The sequence below is a fragment of the Accipiter gentilis genome, chromosome 7 (assembly GCF_929443795.1).
Source record: "Accipiter gentilis chromosome 7, bAccGen1.1, whole genome shotgun sequence".
Classification (NCBI taxonomy): Eukaryota; Metazoa; Chordata; class Aves; order Accipitriformes; family Accipitridae; genus Astur; species Astur gentilis.
Genome location: NC_064886.1, coordinates 24,199,245 through 24,216,016, shown reverse-complemented (window position 1 = coordinate 24,216,016; position 16,772 = coordinate 24,199,245). Strand labels below are relative to the sequence as shown.

At 35.8% G+C, this 16,772-nt stretch overlaps 1 protein-coding gene across 6 annotated transcripts in view; it reads left to right on the top strand.

The window, feature by feature from the left end:
* SMPD3 (sphingomyelin phosphodiesterase 3) overlaps positions 1-16,772 on the top strand; it is a 123,801-nt gene that overhangs the window by 68,911 nt on the left and 38,118 nt on the right. The window lies entirely within an intron of this gene.

Here is a 16,772-nt window from a genome sequence, read left to right as displayed (position 1 = left end):
CATTATGATTACTTTGAGTAATTGATGGCAACATTGCCTAGATTATCCATTTATAAATAAGAGATTTTTTTTCATTGAATTAAAGCATAAAGTCTGTCCTAGCCTCACCATGTGAAACTGAAATTACAGTAGTTAAACCTCATCAGCTTGGAGCCTCCTCATATGAGGCACAATATCAAATAATCCTCCTCAGCTATTCTTCAACTTCCCTGTGGTTGCTAGAGTTACAGCTGATGACTGCTACTGTATGTTGTGCTTCTTGGGAAGTCTCAAGTGTGCTGCTTCAGAGAGAGACCAACTCTTTTATAGGTAGCGGGAGAATTCAGACTGAGGGTATTCAGAATACAAACTTATTTTGTTTTTAAGAATTGGTGTGTATGCTAATGACAGTGATGGTTTGATATATGAGTGTTTGACTACTCAGTGCCTGTCTGGGAAACATGCTGCAGTCTTTGGTTTGCGAGATAGCTTGTGGGGGAATACAATTTTTACATATCATAAAAATTACATAATGGCGATAAGAGTTCTGGTTTGATACTTCTGCTGACGATATTTTGTAAAAACAAGCAAAGATGTAATTAGAGGAGAACTAACTGAAGCTCACTTCTGTTTATGTTGCAACTTGGAGAGATGACTGAAGTAAAAGGTTAGTCCATTGAAGTACCAAACAACCAAGATATCAGTACAGTTGGTAACAAAAATATGCATCATTTGTTGTTTATTCTGATTATCCCAGAGATCATTATCTTTTGAAAAAATGCTGTTTTCCTGGTAATTATTTAAAGGATTTGGACACTGAAATCTTGTGTTTACACAGCAAGCTGACACAATGTGATCAGTGGCATTGTAAGCTTTCACTATTTAAAATGTGCCATCATTGTGCCCTCCAAATAAAGCCAGAGGTTTGTAGTAATCACAAGTGGTTCTTTCAGCCAAATGTATGCATGCAAAATTTATTTGTTTTCAAATTTCTGATTTCCAGTCAGGAGTACATCTAGAATGGTAAACACGATGTCCAGTCTTTGGATCAGTATACTTTAAAATCTAACACTGAGATCTGTTAGTGTCAGCAAGGGTCCACAAGGATGATCGCTGCAGTGATGGGATTTAAGAAAGGGTCATTCTACACAGTGGGATATAATCACTAAATTAGTTTATAAAGCCTTTTTCATACACTTCGTTGAGGGCAAGTTTTTATTTCTGTTTGTGGTACTGCATACTAAAGCCTAGGTTTTTATAGGTGAATTCTTAATTCACATTCATATGAGTCATTCCTATCCATTTAGACTTCAGAAACCCAGTGGAGTAAGGATTGGGTCCTTCACCTCAGTGCTTCCTTGTGTTTTGGCTTGCAGGTGATATGTACAAGCTGTCTTAATTCAATTCTATTTGACTTCTCTGTGTGTTACTCTCTTAGCCTTGCTAATGTTGTTTTTAACATGCCTTTTTTTGAAATGCAATCAAATTAAGGAAGAAAAAGTCAGTAATAGAAGATCTCCCTTGGAGGAGTTTGAGGCACCTGACACCCATAATCCAGGTCCTTTGTGTCCTGGTGACAGAAGTCAGCATTCAGCTGCTGTAGTATTTACTTAATTTGCAGGTGGCATCACCTTTTGTGTGTAGTAATAAAAGGGGAAGTGAGCATTTTGCATTCAGTATTATTCAAGTCCCTTACTCTGACATTTAATTTTAAATATAGCATTGGTACTGGTGAGTATTAATCTGCATTTTCAAACATACTGTTTCAAGCATATCCCAAGATTACAAAAGAAGGTCTTGTTCTGAGCTTCAGTGGGAGGTTGCTTAGGAGGTACATGTGTGGGCAGGAGGTCAGAAAAAATAAGATTTTTAAAAATGTTTTTTATTATTTAGAGAAGCTTCCCCCCAGAAAGCCCATAAACCTTTCTGTCATTTCAACTTTCCAAATATTCCACTGAGTGCAACACAGTAGAGAAATGTTTTGGGTTGAACTCTGTCCTATAAGATAATCAGCGTCTGAGCTGTTAGAGTAATGCAAAGTTTGAGGTTCCTGATCTTTTTTCCTTTGCCAAGTCAAGTTTTGCTTCAAAGTACTTTTTTCACAGGGCTGTTGCCACAAGTAGATGATGTGAGTTTCTTCAGAGACTGACAGTGATTGTGGCTGACTGGAGGGTGTTTAGAATGGCATGCTTGAAGAGCTACAGCGACGCTGAAAAAGGTTTAGACCTGGCTGAAGTATTTGTTGCAGATCAGTTGTGTAGATTTGTGAGTATGAGCCATTGTAGATGGACTCAGCAAAGAACTTTCAAAAGAGGGTCCTAACTTAAAACAAATGATTCACAGTTTCCAGTGCATACCTGTTATATAAATGTAATGTTTAAATGTGTGTTACATAAATATAGCAAGTAGCTGTAACATAGCTGGTGAATGTAAATACCTTACAGGGAACAAGCAAGGCACATTTGCTTGTGGAGATCAATGTTGATTACAAAAGCAGTTGTTTCCCCAAAACTTTCGTCAGAGTTCTTGCAATTGAAAAGAGGGATGAATGTGGTAAAACAAGGCAGCTATTTGGCTTCTGAGAAATACTCACAAACATAGAATTAGTTCAATTAGTTGTTGTTGTTCTGCTTTGTTTGTTTTCAGATAATGTTGCAGCACAGAAAATCCTGGGATGTAGAGAAAGAATAATAAGTAAACAATTAAAGTAACAGTCAACTTCAAAGAATGTCTTTCATTCTGGAGGAGGTTTTTTTGAACTTAAATTAATTTGCTTCGGATTTACTTAGCTTGTATTCATACCTTCCTTTCTTCTGTCAGTTCCTTGTACTTTCATTGATAACATGTATCAACTGTGTATTTAAAAACAGTATAATGATGACATAATTAATATGCCAAGCAGCATGTGAGGGAACCTTGACAGGTTTGTGGTTTACCAACAATAGCTTTACAAGATTAGGCTGGAGCTCTCAAACTGTCCTACATGAGTTGTTTACTTAACACAACTTGATTTTCAGCATTATGAGAAATTATCAGCTGAATGAGCAGCAAAGTCTTACTGTCTTCACTGCTTACCAGTTGGACTTCTTTGCCTTAGTGGAGCCAGTCATAATTCTCAATTAGTTTCAGGATAATACCTTCAGAGAGTAATTTTGATCTGAGCTACAAAATTACTTCTTTAAATGCATAAGACAGTCTGAGATACAAAGGAAAAACTATTCATTAGGAAAAATGGTACATAGAACACTAATACAGAACACAAACTTTTTTATTTTAGCACAAGTTTTTTGTCTTTGGAAGGATGAAATGGCTTGATCTTGCAGGTACCGGCCTTGTGGCTTTTGCCCAGTACTATTTCCCATGAAAACAGATCAATAATCCTGTTAACCAGAATGAATAGCGTAACCAGCTGGTGGTACTTGCTTTCAGTGTCCTATGTGAGCTCAGTGATCTCAGCCCAGGCCCTGACCAGCTTGACAACACTTGCTACAAAATGTATCAGCAATATTTAGTAACTTCATGGTTGTTTTGGCTGTAGGGCTCAAGAGCGAATGAATGTGGCTTGTAAATAATTGCCTTCTCTTCCCTAAGGAAAGGTCATTCATTTTTGGGTAACTCTGTAGTTTGTGGATTATCCTGGTCCCTGGGTATCTCTGTGATAGCAGTCTGCTACTGATAGCTAAGGCAGTTATTTCTCTTGATCATATTACAATAAGTTGTCCTTTTTGTGTGGAAACTTTGACCTTTAATTGCATAGACACAAGTGGTTTCTTGTTACCTGTAGCCGAGACACACTGGAATTTGAAGTTCTACTTTGTGTGCTGTACTGTATAACTCTATGTCAATACATCAGGCTTCCGGTGTCTAGATTTATTAGCTTAAGACTTGTCAGATTCATAAAACAAATTAAGAATAAAAATTAACGTTCTCTTTTGTGAATTCCCTTCACTAGAGGTAATCCAAATGCTTTATTTCTTCAGTTTTGCTGGTGCATTTACTGCACATAGCAATAATTATCTGAGCTAAAAATCTACTGTACTTTGACTCCTGTTGATAGTGAAGCTCATTACACCCCCATTATAATTATTACCCTCCTTATGTATACCTTGTTAAACACTTCAAAAGCAGGCATCCAGGGGATGTTGTTTTAAGAAACTATTTAAGTGATCAGGATGAATTATGTAAGATACTAACAGTATGTTTTCTCTACATCACTTCAAATCTTACAAAATTTGGGATGCATAATCATCAGAATTATATAAATAATGTTATTCTGTCTAACAGTTCTCTGATACTTGCCCAATATGTATTTGCTCCACTAATGCAAATTCACCTCTGGGAGTAGTCCTGTTAAAGGTAATATGGGAGTACAAGCCATGGTCAACAAACAAATGGCATCTCTACCTGCAATACTCAAGTAAATGTATGTCCTGCAAAGTGTAGCGTAGGCAAGGGGCAGTTAGCAGAGGTAGAAATGCAACTAATAGCTAATAAAGATCACTTTTTAAAAAAGTAATTTGCTTTTTCATCTCTGAAGCTGTACCATCCATAACACAGATTCTCAGATATTGGTATGTGACAACTTCAGATATGTAGTGGGGATCAGATAACCCAAAGCCAAGGAGATTAAAAGTATCAGAAATGTAGCATTCCATGACTTACACCTTTTTCTTTGACAACTGTCCTGTTACATGCAGGAAATAATGCAAACTTACACTGGAATATGAATTTCATTTCAAGTGCTGAAGAGCTTCACTTCCAAGATCATAGCACTCAACACACGAAGGCCTGCTTTTCTAGTTAAGACAACTGAATTTTTTAGGAATTTATTTCTGCTCTACAAAACGACTTTTAAAAGTTGAATTCTGAAGTGAATTACAATGCAAAGTGAATTTATTTTATGGCAGGACAAGACTATGTTGGTTTGGAAGATGTAGCAAAAGTCTTTCCAGCTTTAGGCATTGCTATTAACAATTCTCCTGTGTGAATGCTGTACTACTTAGCACTTTTATAACTGTAATAATTTATACAGGTATGGTACATCTCTGAGGATGCTCTTTGAAAGTAATGGACTGCACAGTTAGTCCAGGGAATGGAACAAACTTGACAAATATATCAATGGAGGTCTTGTAAAACCAAAACCCCATTTAACTTGCTATGATAGAACTGGCTGTGTAGAGACTACTAAAACCATCCTTTTTGAAGGTAAAATTAGTTGCTTTCACCATGAATATGCATCAGAGATCTGGTAAAAAAAAGAAATGCCACTGTTTTGTTTTTCTGACCGTGTTTTGACCAAAGTTTAATGTGCTCAGTTTTTTGGTTTTGGTTTTGGGTCGTGTCCCATTCCCCCCCCCCCCCCCCCCCCGCCCCCGGAATAGCAATATTTGTTTGTAGTATCTTGTCTTCTTGCTGAACAGCTGCAATAGTAAAGCTTACCTGACTGAGTAAAAGCAGCAGTGAGGATCTCGGATGCTTGCTTTACATTCTAAATGTAATACTAAGATCAAGTTCTTTATATTGGAGATAGGCCCAGGTCTGTTTTGGACTCAATGCTTCTGGTTCTCTAAAGTTTTATTATTTGGATTGAGATCTTATTTAGAATTGTCTTATATTCTAGTATATGGAAAATACCATGCGTGAAATAACATGCATGAAAATCTAATCTGGAAATACCATGCATACATGCACACAACTTCTGGTTATTTATTAAGTAACAGCTGTTTCAATTAAGCATTTTATTTTCAGTCACAATGAAAAAAATGGTAATAATTTGACTCAGTAGAAATTTAAAAAAGCATATTAAATATTTAAACAGGTTTTTTTCTGCTGATGGCCAAGAGAGATATCTAGTGTGCATCATCTGATGGTGATCACACAAGAACACTGCAGGGTTTCCTTTTAAATATGTAAATAAACTACTCTGTCCCTCCTGCTCATTCTGGGTACAGAAAACTTGCTGATTTCATTGCAGTTGCAAGAGTAATTAAAAAATGGGGGTCAGGGATGTAAAATGAAATATCTGTAGATTGTTCAGATCTTTACAAGTGCATTTAATAACAGAAAAAATATAAACAATTGCTGTATTTTTAAGGAAAATAAAAGTCCACGGAGTAGTAAGGGGAACTTTGTATGCAGATAAGCATACCCAGGTAAAGTAGCTGCTCATTTTCACTCCTTCGTTGTTTTTTTCCTTTTAAATTCTCATCACGTTCTTTTACTGGCTTATGCTACGCTCTGATTTAGTGGTAGAAGTGTTACAATGTTCCATATTTTAGCATAGCTTCTCTTGTTTCTTTTCTAAACATGGACCACTTTGAGTAACAACAACACAATTTTGATATTTTGGGGTGTGTTATGGATTAAACATAATTTTATCCCTGCTATAAAAATGAGATTTCCCTTTATTCTTGTTTTCCCACAAAGATATAAAATCTTTTGGCTCAGAAATAAGATTGTCCTCTCCCTACCCACTTCAAATTTTGCATTCACGTTGTTCAGCCAAATCCCCCCACCAACTCATGCACAAAACCAGTGATATATGTGGAGTAGGATATATGTGGAGTAGGAATCTCTGAAACATGGAACCTGAAAGGTTTGAAGCATCCAGACGTGAGCCAGGATCTGTTCTGCCAGCAGAAAATATGGAAGACTCTTTGGCAATTTAGTGGAGAGTGCCAGAAACCTAGTTCTTATCAGGCAGTGTTAGCAGACTTCAAAGGATGCTTTGTGACTGCATGTTGTTTCCTGTGCTGTAACAGTAAGGCACCCAGAACACACTGAGCATGTTTCCTGGTTTGTCAGGATGTATCGGAAGGGAAAGAGGAAGGATCAGCATTTTCTGTATAACCCAGTGCTTAATAGTGAAATAAGTTTTAGGATGAGTGGGAAACATATTGCAGTCCTTCTGTTTTGTGTTCTTGTGAGAGTCTATAAGATTTTTTTCCAAGAATGCTATTTTGGTGGCAAACACATTTAAAAAAAAAATGCTGCAGGTTGTCTCTACAAACATGTGTAAGTGGAGTTGTGTAGTTAGATAGTAAGTGGATTCTTGGCATGAATCTTACTAGGTATAACTTACTGTTCTCCCAGAGATACCCAGTGTAACAAAGAATGGCATATTACTCCATTGTAGACAGTGACAAGTTGAAATACATCTACACCACTGTTGTATGATGTGTTTTGTAGTTGTAACATTGCATGAGGCTTCCTAGAATAAACATGAACAGAATCTTCTCTTTGCTTTCTTAGGAGTGGTTTTAAGACAAATCACCAAACAAATTTTGTGGTTTTAAATATTTCATTCAGGTGTATTTGAGATGAATAGCTTTGTAATATCTGAGCAAAATTCATCCATGCTTTATGTAAAAATGGCAACAAATGTTCTCTTAGACAAAGTACAAACTGATTGGATGGGATATTTAAAAAAAAAAATCACAGATTGCCGTCTTTTTTTTTTATGTCTTACTCTGTAACAAGAAATGAAAATATGAGAGGATTGGTGTACTTTAGTCTACCAGGTTATTACAGTGAAATGGATTTACAAATGAATAAACAAAATATTTTTGCTTGAATTTTTTACCACATTCACAAATTCAAAAGTGTAGAGTGCTCTGGGTTGGTTTGTTGTTTTTGTTTGGTTGGTTTTTTAACAGAATTTTAATAGACTTCTATTTAACTGTTTGAGAAAGGCTAAATATTTTTGTCACATATATCTCAGAACAATTTAATCTTTAAAAAGATCTTGAGTTTGAATTATTGCATTTTTATCAGAGGCTGATATGGTAACAAGTTTTGGGGGAATGATTCAGTATTTACGTGTTGAGTTTTGAGCAATGCTGATTCTTTTATGATTATCTCCTGTACAATTAGACCTTTGTGAATCCTGAGGAAATACGCCTTTGTCAGTAGAGCAGGAAATTGTGAGTTAAGGAGTCTAATCTCAGGGTTTCCATGAAAACTTACTTCAGTTACAAATGCTTTGTTTTTCCAATTTTCCACAGGTAGAACATGAATAAATGTACTTTAATTTTATTTATAGGGGTAGCTGTGTTCTAATTCAGTTGTGCTGTATTTTAATTTCCTTTATAAAGTATTTTAAGAAATGCGAGTTGTTTTTTACAGAACAGATATTTATTAGCAGGGGTTTGTATTGGATTTACTCTAGGCTAAGATAACTTTTCTTTGCCAGCTGCTAAGAACAACTTCAACAGTATAAAAATACCAACTCTGGGGAAAATTGATTACTTTATAATTGTATCTGATGAACTATATTGGACTAACCAGAAGCCTGAAGCCTTAAAGTGCTGCTTGAGAAAGTACAGCTTTTCATTTTACAGGGAGCCTATGCCTCCTGACAATTTATGGACTAGGCATGGCTGTAGTCAGGCCACTGTAGGTTTTAGATGGTGAAAGATGAGTAGGAAAAATTTTATCTCCGATTCTGTCTTGGGCACCCAAAGCTAATATTGTTCCATCTCGCTAAGATTTGTTAAACAAACCATCTACAAAGATGAGATTTATTTAGCCATTATTGAATTACTCCAGCTCCTGTAAAATACGAGGCTAAAGCACACTAAAAGGTGATTTTATAAATAGAGCCCATTCCATTTCTATTGTATAAACAGAGGTTCGTGTCACATTTGTATGCTGCGGTTGTCTCACTACTGAAGTACACCAAATAAGGTCTCAAAATAGAGACTGTTTAGCTTTCCAGGTACCGAGTGAGATCACCAAGTGGTCAGATGAATTTTTTTGTTTAAATCTTGCCTGATAGCAAAGCTTTTCTGAAAACTTAAAGCTGTATGAAGTATTTCCTGTTACTTTCATCCATTACAGGATGTGCTGTTGATTCTACTTCTTACCAGTTCCTAAGGCCATAAATATGAATTGATAATCTGTAAATATGTGATTGTGTCTCCTGTACAAGAAGAGACAGTTTTGCTGATTACGATTTTTTTTGTTTGAGTTCCTGAAGAAGTTACTCAAATGATGCACGCACGTACATTTATGTTTTAAAGTAACGTCCTTGCTGGTCACAACTGGCATTTGTTGTTGTGTTATTAGTTTGCATAACCGTGATATTTTTAGAGGCATTTGTGGCATTGGCCCCAGTAAACTACAACAGAAACTGTCAGTCTGCTTCTATTTCTACTGAAATAAAAGTAATTGATGAAAGTTTCTGGAGTCCAGATTTTCAGATGAGTCTTTGCACCCTACAGAGAAGCAGATGTAAACACCCTATTAAAAAGTTCCCACATGGCACATACCTGACTACTCAGCTTATGTTCACAGGCTGTTATTGGTGCACTTGCATTCAAATAACAGAATGCACAAAGTTTTGGAGGTGTATTTTAGAATTTGGAGTTGGATTGGTTAAGTTTTCTGGGTTTGGGTCAGGCATGCTGGGAGCCATTAGTATAGCTGGTGTGTAGCTCAGTGTAGACACACCAATTGTCTATTCATTGTTGGGATTGCAGTTTATACGTGTAAAGTAAAGAATAAATCTCTTCTAGGCTTGAAAGATATGATGTATCTCTTCTGCACTTATGACTCCAGATGTGAGTTTTAAGCAAGTAATATCTGTTGTGTCAGGGTGGAATCAAGGTTGCTTGCAGGAATATAAAAGGTGGTTGTTTTCTGCAATAATTAATTCAGCTTCAATTTTCCATCCATTTTGAAAGAAAAAAAAGTAACAAACCTGTAATGTTTTTCATGTTATTCAATTGGTTGTAATTGTTTACATAATTTTTTAATGTGTGTTTCCATACATTAACATAATTTAACTTCTATTTTAATATTAATTTTAAAACTTAATCCAATTTGATTTAGGTAGCAGAAGGTGTGTGGGTATGGGTTGTGTCCTAGGAATATAATCTGGGACTACCAATTTGAGATTATTTGCTTTTGGAAATGAGAATCTCTTGCCGTGCCATACTTAACTGTAAAGCACAGAGCAAGTTTTACTATTTGATAAGAATATTTTCAGCTCTGTCATAGAAAAACTCCCATTTGGAGTGAGAAGGTAATGTAAGATACCATACCAGCACGAAACTTAGTTTGTCTGCTAAGGTCACTAAGCATGAGATCAGCTACAGCCAATCTTTTGTCAAACAAACAGGATTACTACCTCTCATTCATTGTGGGCTTGCTGTCATATAGGTGACAAGAACTACCTTCATCACTACTGATCCAGCTCCGGTAGGGTGGGCTCCGTTAGGGAAGGACTGATTTGTTCTGAGTAGTCAATGGACTTCGTCGCCCTGTTTCAGGTTCACTAAGCTACCAAGGCCATGGTTAATAAGACCACCGTTTCTGCTTACATGTACAGCTTTTACAGACATTCAGTGAGAGGCATCACTGAAGTTCCAAAGACTCTTTTTGAAAATTTGGCCCAAGTGCTTGATTCCTCTTTATTTTAAATAGAGATTGCATCATCATAACTCTACTCCTTACTAAATATGCCAGAGCCTTGAGCAGGCTCTATGAACTTTTGAGGGGTTTTCTGGTTTGGGGGTTTTTTTGTGCTTTTTTTTCTGCAGACACGTACTTAACTGCTGACATCACTGGTATTCAATGACACTTGTAAATTCACACTTCTTAATGTTTTATTTTTTACAGGTTAGTTTGATTAAGCTAGACATCTTTTTTATTATAATGGCTTCTTGCCTCAAGGCAGCCTATGGACATAAAAGACACAAGCTGCAGAGTAGCTAGGCAAAGTTTGATTACCTTCTTTAGAAAGAAGGAAGAAAGTTTAGGGAGAAACTGGTAAATGAACAGCGTGGTGGCAAGTCTGCAGAAACACTTTCCTCCTTCCCTTCTCCTTCTGACTATTCTTAGTTTGAATGGGCACTGCTTTATTCATCAGTATCAGTAATACACCTAATTCAACTTCTCATATCATAGTGGATCCACATTTTTACTAAGTTTTTACTAAGATTTTCATAAGCTGTAAATTGTTATTGACTTAAGTGGAAGTTAAGGTGAGCCAGGAAGCGCTACTTAAATTCCCTTACCCTACATCTTGAACTGCTTCATGGAATGAGTCCTGTGCAGGATGACAGGAGTTCAGTTAGAACATCAGGCTGTGAAGTGATCACAAGGGTACAAGAAAACATCTCCATTAGAGCCGCTGACACCTTGACATGGCTGCAGCTCTGTAATTAGTCATGTAGTCAAGCATGGAAACAGTTAACATGTATTTTGCCTTTTGGAGTAGTTTTTTTTTTCTAGAAGGGTAGTTAGTTGTTGAACTAGGCTCTAATTAAAAGCATGTATAATAATAATCAGGAGAAAGAGATTGAATGGAGGAAGGGGGAACTTACGAAGTGTGTGTGTGAGCGAAACCAGATGAGACTATGGAGGCAAGCAGAGATTAAGTTGTGGTTTGTCTAATAAGCAAGGATGAGAGCCTGGGTGGGAATTCTCTCAGATCTTCGTTTTGCCTGTTGTCAGTTTCAAACACTAATTTTTGCCGTTTTGCATGGTGTAGTGGTAGCATTGTTGTAAGATGTATTTCTCTGCTTCAAATTACAATGACAATAATGAAATAAAGCTAACAAAAGGCTAAATAAACTGCTTTTCTAGAATCCAATTTTAGATACATATTGCTAAAACTTTCACTGAAGACCAAGGAATTGTCAGGATTCAAGAAAAACTAGTTTTAATGAATTTATGTGAATTACTATGTGAAGTTACCCATAGAGTAACTTTCCAAATCAGTTAGTCACTTCAGCAGTTTTATTCTGTTCTTAAAAAATAACTGTTCTTCCAGTGATTTACATGTATTTTAAAAATACAGTTGAGGTGTTAATAGCAAATTTAAAGAAACCTGAGTTGCCTGAATCTGGAAGTGTATTTTAGTTTTCTAAGAAAAAGGAAGTTAAAACTTTTCTGACCATTTCTAGCCTGTCTGTGTAACCTTATTATTGCAACATTTTTTTGTTTTTCTTCTGTTTCTCTATCATTTGTTGACTTCTATTGTCCTTTATTTCGTTTGCAAGCTACGTTGGAGCTAGGAACATCTCTTTTGATCTATGATGTCTCTTAGCACACTTCTGGGCATAATTATATTTATAAAAATCTTTGAAACCTTTCCACCTGGTGTCTTGTTATCACTAAAGTTGAGATGTTCTATACTGGCACCATAAAAAAAAAAAGTCTTTTTTTAGCCTTCCAACAGTTAGAAAATAATAAAAACAACTAAACAAGACTGCAGTTTATGTCTTGTAGCATACAAAAATATCTGTTTTGTTGCAATATCTTAAATTCTCCCTTAATCTCTCAAACCCCTATGAATAAAGCATTGGATTACCAAGTAATACCCTTCATCACAAGGAATTAGGCACTTTAGCTTTAGGCTCCATCTAAACCATTGCATTAGGAGAGATGTTACTGACGTCATGTTTTCCAAGTTGCAGTTGACTCATATGGTGCCTTCCCTCACCCTTTAAGATCTTGCTGAGATAAGATGTGTCTCGCATGACTCTTTTAATTCTCTCTTTTTGGGTGGCTTTGAGGCACTAGCATGCATATGGTTTTGTAGCTAAGAGACAAGAGTAGGAAACTTAGTTCCAGTTTGTGTGCATGCTGGTGAGTGTGTAACAGAGCTTTGGCAAATTGTGTGATTTCCTTCATCTATAAGGTTAATAAATTAGAATAATAATTTACTTGCAAGAAGAGTGTTTTTAATTAGGGCCTTGATATGCCAATGTCTGTGTGCAATATGCAAAAATTTAAAGGACAACCAGCTCATGATTCCCTCCTCCCTTTTCTCCAGCTATCGTATTTTAAAACTTGCTGTGGTTACAGAGTTTTTGTACTTCTGTATCATTATTTGTGAGAATTCTATTAGAATTCATAGAATAAAATGGATGGAATGCGCCTATGTACTCAAATCCCTATTGACTCCCCTCTTCAGCTGGCTAGCAATGAGGAATGCAGCTGGCATCTGGTCAAAAACTGTTGAGCAAACCCATGACTTTCAAAGGTACTATCCCTGTTTAAGGCAGAGGAAGTGTAGGAGTCACCAATGTGGCCTTGAACCATCATTCAGTCCTTAGTGTTTACACAGAATTACATCCTTGCTAAATGTTGTTAAAACAGACCTCAGTCTGAAACAATTTGCTTTATGACACTTGCTGTGTAATCTTATCCTGTGAAAGGATTTCTGATTGCATTAATGTTTCTTCCTTTTTTACTAATACACATGGTAATGTGTTGTATCTACAGTAAGCATGAATTCCTTGGAATTAGTATGTCCCCATAATCTGGATAATTGCTTTTGTGAAGCCATTTTAGTTGACCATTTTATGGTTTGCTGTACAGCTGTTTATCTTGCAGCTTATTGATGCTGCAGCCCATAACAGAACCGACATGAGTTATGTTGCATTGATTTTTTTTTTACTTCATCACATCATCGAGCAGGCACTGACTACTCTATTTACAAAATTGTCACTTAATGTCATGTTTCTCTAGGAGTTGTAACACCCTGTCATCATATACTTAAATACTTATCTATAGAAGACCTAATTAGACAAATTATTATGGATCCATTGTGGTTCTGCATTTTTTTCTGGTGTGTTACTTTAAAATAGTAAAAGTCAAATTGACCTTACAGTCTGCAACACAACTGCAGCTTTCACCAGAAAGCCTGAAAGTTGGGATACAAGGTTTGGAGTCTGTCCTTACTTCACATATCCCAAACAACAGTGTTCTGTTTACCCTTGGCACTGTTGTAAACAAGAACATTTCTGGTCTGCTGAACGATTATGTAAATAGACAGGGCTTTTATAAAGCATTTTAACCATTCAATAAAACTGAGTAACTTCTTTGCAGTTTTTTCTTGTCTAATGGTAATTACATAATTGGTCAGGTTTTAAGTTATTTTTTTCTATCTGATATGTAGATGCCAGAGTCTCTTTTGAGAATTCTCACTAAAGGGTCCGAAAAATCATTCAGGAAAACAAATCTGCTAGGCTTCCCCCTATTATCAACATCCCAAAATGCCTTTGGCAATGAGTAAATGCCAAGCATTTATTATTTGGCACTTGACTAGTCACTCATTTATTTAAACTCAAACATGTTGCATAAGATGGTGAAAGTTATGCTAAGCTAATAATTAAAAAACAAAAAAAAACCCCTCCCTTGAGCCAACCTTCGCTATTTCCATCTAAATAGTACCATCAGGGCAAAAATGCACAGGACCATATATCCCATTAAATGTTACTGACTGCCTCGTGTTGGCAAAACGTGCAGTTGGCTGTGAGCAATTGCAGGGGTGTTATTCTTGCACTCAGAAAGCTAGGTGTGTGTTGCTGCAGTAAAACAGCTCCTTCTTCTTCTATCTCCCCACCCCCACTTTTATTTTTAGTCAGGTTTTGGGGATCTTTTCCTGATATCAGTGCATCCATATTTATTAAGCATTGTTTTCTGTCTTGAGATACACCTTTCCTTGCACACCCAGGACACAGTAGTTAAAAGCAGTTTTCTGTTGTGGTACTGACATCCTTTTTAATGCATGTGCTTACCAACCCTTCCTTCTCTGTAGTATTTGGGTACCAAATACTTGCTTTTGCTTTTGAAGGTCTTCATAATCTTGTCCCCCACCCAACCTGATTTTTCTCATTCTGTTTTAGGATTTGACTCCTATCTCAGGTCAGTTGCTGTTATGAGGTCCTGTCATCATCTTACTAGATTTTTCAGACTAATGTTTGCTTGCTTGCCCCCAGATTGCCTTTCACTTCTGGGAAGAAATATCTGCAAAACAATCTTGTCTTCATCTGTTCCTTTATTAAAATTCTCTTTGCCATGGTGCCTTCCAAAAATGTATGGCTGCAGATCTGACATGCTGTGACTACTCTTAGTCTTGCTGATCAGGAATCTAGACTGAGGGAAGAATTTTCTTATTGATGATGAACAAAAAAAATGTGTGTGTGGTAAAGAGAGAGCTAGTTAAGCCATGTGTTTTAATGCTTTACTTCTGTACAGTATACTCTGTATCGGCGGTATGGTGTTGCACGTGTACCACAATTAAAACTATGCTGACAGTAGCAACATAAATCTGTTGCAAGGGCTTGGTTTGAAGAAACAGAAATCTAAAAGGTGACACAAAACTGAAGAATTGCATTTTTATTCTGATTCTAAAGCAGCATTGCTTTGTAAAACTGTATTTTTATCTTCTATGTTCCATATCATTGTTTTATTTGCTATTAAATAGAAATACAAATGCCCTCTGTCTCTGTGTGCCCTGCAGAATGTTGAAAATACACATTAAACTACTATTTCCTTAATTTTGGCTCCCTGAGAGCCGCAAATTTTAATTGGACTTATGCTGATAAATATTCTTATGTAATTTTTGTCTCTCCAAGATGTCAAAAATAAACATGGGTTTTGAGCATAGTCCAGTGTACATCCTCTCTTTTGCTTATTTGGTGAATGGTTTTTATCTAGTGCTGCTTAATATTATTTACATTCTAGGTTTGAAACTTGAAACGTTATAAATGGGAATTCTGCCTTCATCAATCATCTAGCTTTGCTCCTCTTGCTGGGTAACATCACAGTTTCAGTTTATGGAGCATGACATTGCATTCATTGGTGATACCATTCGCAAGGTTGATAAAGTTTGATTAAAATGAGTACTTGTTTTCTTAAAATAATTTACATTTCATATTATCAAAACCTGTGTTAAAACCTCAATTTATTATAAGTTGTTAAGATGACTTAAAGTAATTTAATAAATAAATAAAAATTAAGCTGTATGTACATTGCCAAGCTTTTTTAGAATATCAGGCCCCTAACAATTTGATGGTTTTGATTAATTATGACATTTGCTAAATACCTTAGGTCAGAATTTCCCACCCGGTGAGGCAACTTCTGAAAGACATCGTCTGTCTTCAGAGGAAAGATGTGAAACTGTTTTTCTTATTTGATATATTCAATTAGTATTGTTTCCTTCAAAGCTGAAAATTGGAATTTAAAAACAATAATGTTAATTATAATTAATTTGTATTTTGCTTAAGTGTTCACTATATGTAAGAAACCTTTAATAGGAAATCATATCAGGAGTTTTTGTGGGCTGTAGCTGAATGAAATTGAACTGCAGCTTGAAATAAACAGTGAGTATTAAATACCTAAATATTAAAGCAAAGTAGTTTGACTTATTGTTTTAATAAACTCAAAATTAAAAACTTGAACCCATATTCAACCATATGAAGAGCATTTTAATTGATTTAAATCAACCCGTTTTGTTTTAAAGCGCAGCAAAGCAAATAATATTTTATAGCAAACAAATGTTTTTTGCTCTTAAATACAAGGTGCCTTTATCATTGTACCTCCATCATGTCATTTTATTTTTTTTTTTAAGGACTTTGGCAATTCAAGCAAATTTAACTTCAGTGATGAAATACTAGATGTAATAGTCTTTTAGAGCAGCCTAGAGATAACTGCTAAACACCATTTGCAAGGTTCTGAAAACAGGTAATATAAATAAAATATTTGTGTGAATGGATTATAAAAGAAAAGAAACTCCAAACTATGTTACTCAATGTAAGGCCTGAAATTCATAACAGAAATGTTTCATGACAACATTAGTCATGTGCATTAAATGATCAATGTACTGATTTCATTTGCAGAAATATCAGTCCCTTGTTGTTGGAGTTGCCCTGGATCCATAGCCTTTAACAGACTATCAAAAATGCTAAATTAAACAAAAAAAAAAGGAAGTAATTTAGACTGTGAAGCAAAATTGGTGTGAGAAAATCTGCTTTAAACTTTTAATAACTGTTACATAT